Genomic DNA, 2,502 nt, shown 5'->3' on the forward strand with positions numbered 1-2,502 from the left:
CCTGATGGAAACCTTCTTTCCTATCTCGCAAACATGGAATGCAAACTTTGGGTGTGGAATGTCGGAATGTGGCGCTATCTTCACTTACAGTAAACCTGCAGAAATTATTCACAAATATTGCTTCATTGCAAGTAAAATACATGTGGTTTAAAAGAAAATGTAGGGCTAAAAATGTTGTTTACTCAATGAAAACAACTGAATGTGAAAGAATATTTTAACCGAATGCAACTTCACTGATAACGAAAGCTAAAACCGAGCCTTTCTCAGTTCGTTGTTGCTCTCTTCTTCACAGACTTTGTCTCTGCCTTACAACAGTTGATCGATTGTTTTATCTGATAAATTAACAGAGAAGCAGATAATTAGGATGCAGTAAATCTTAATTTTCAAAAATGCGTGCCTCTAGATGTCTGAATATGTTCGCTGTCCTACAAAAATATTAAACCTCCTCCTCCGGCTTAAGTCTTCTCTTTCAGGATTATCTTATATTTTAGCTCCATCCATCTTCCTATCAGGTCTCACCACCTTTCTTGTCCCTTGTCCAAAGCTGGAAGAAAGTATCCCCACAGTTTTAAAACCTAAAACTGCTTTGAATTTCTCAACTGTCCCTCACCTGTTTGCTGCATTCCTTGGTTTTCATGATGTTGCTTGTTCACTAATGTTTTCTAACAAACCTCTAGGTCTTCCAAGAACACCTGAGTTAAAGATACACACAGATGGACTGTTACAGACTCCTGAAGACAATTGGTTCCTCTGGATTCTGTTATGTATGTGAATTCCAACAAGCATTTTACTGCTCTGATTCACAGTAAGGCACTACTTTGTGTTGGTCTGTCACGTACAATCTCAATAAAATGCTTTAAAGATTGTGATTTTAACATGAAAAAGCTGGAAATGTTCAAGTTACATGAAACTACATATTCCTTCTCTGGACTAAAAGCTGGTTTCCTTTAATATATTGACGGAACAAAAATATTTAACTTTGTGAGATGTGACAAGATGTTCAGTGGCTGCAGCTGCTGGAGCCCATCTTCGTTTGACAAGGGATGTCTAGGCTTTCTGTCGGGAACTGTTACCGAGCTGCAGGAGGCTTTTGAAGGTATCAAATGGTTGAATCATCTAAAGTGGCCCAACTGCGCACACACATGCACACAAGCCAGGCAGATAGAGATAGGCTTATCTAATGCTGTTTGCTCGTGCTGAGTGAGGCGGGGGTAACAAAACACCCTGCCTGGTACCCTACTTCACTCACTGGCCCTGTTAATTATTCACCCTGCCTGGAGGGCCCTGTAGACCTCATACACACACACACACACGCCTGCACACACACACAGCATGTCAAATGCATCTGCAGTATGTTTAATTTACGTTCTTGAAGTTGTTTTCTTTTGTTGCTGCTGATGGCCAATTCAGACACTCCTGTTAACTGAGACAGGAAGGGGTAGGGCGGGGATTAAAGGTCTGGACTGTTAAAGAGGAATGTGATATCACAGAAAGCACAGAGGGCATCATTCATGACATCCTTCATTCATTCTTGGCCTCATTCCCCTCCTCACATCTTCTAAGTGCCTATTATCTGTTTTTCCTCCTCAGACCAAAGCAATTAAACACTTTGTGCAGAGCTAAGTGGGCGCACATCGTACGGGGCGAGTAAAGTCCCCACTCCTAGCAAAAGATCTGAGTCGTGGATTTACCAATAGTTTGACAACAGGGCTTGCTGCAGTCCTGCAGGAGGCCAGGCTTTAAGCTTTTGTGTGGGTTTGTGTGTTTTATAATGCCCGTGTGGTGTGGGCCAGATTTGAAATTGTTGACTTAACCAAAATGGCCCTAAATGAGTGATGGGTTTCCTTCAGTGCTTATCTGTCTCTGTCGCAGTATATTCCAAGAGCTCTACTTATAGATCCAGCCAGAAATGTGTAATATTTCTTCAAACGGGTTTGACGGGACAGAAAGGCTTTCTCAGCACCGAACTGACCTTGACAATGCATGACAGCAAAAAAAAATAAAAATGACAGGGAAATATTTTGAGATGATTTTTCAAATAAAATTAGAGCTTTTTATATTATAAAAGTCCTTTTAATATTTAAAGATGCATGATGAAACATTTTCCTTTTCGCCTATTTATTGTCAAAACTAATTTGAAAGATTGTTTCTTAATTTTAATGTACACAATAAAGTTTCAAAACTTGACTGTTCTTGTCAGCTGACAAGAACAGTCACTCCTCGTGCACGGAGAAGCTGGCAGGAGGTGCAGGTCACTATGGAGGAGTTGCAGAGACCCACAGCTCATGCAGGTGGGAGAAACTGTCAAAACAAGCGAGACGAGATTTGGTTTGCATGGCACAAAAAAAAAGCCACTGTTAAAAGAAATTCAACAGAAGATCCATTTGGGGTCTGTTTTCTGGCAGTGCAGAAAACGTGTGGAAGAAGGTGCTCTGGACAGATGAAACCAGGATTGAGGATTATGAGCCACATCACAAAATTCTTTACGTTGTAGAAAACTTA

The sequence above is a fragment of the Xiphophorus couchianus genome, chromosome 5, assembly GCF_001444195.1.
Source record: "Xiphophorus couchianus chromosome 5, X_couchianus-1.0, whole genome shotgun sequence".
Classification (NCBI taxonomy): domain Eukaryota; kingdom Metazoa; phylum Chordata; class Actinopteri; order Cyprinodontiformes; family Poeciliidae; genus Xiphophorus; species Xiphophorus couchianus.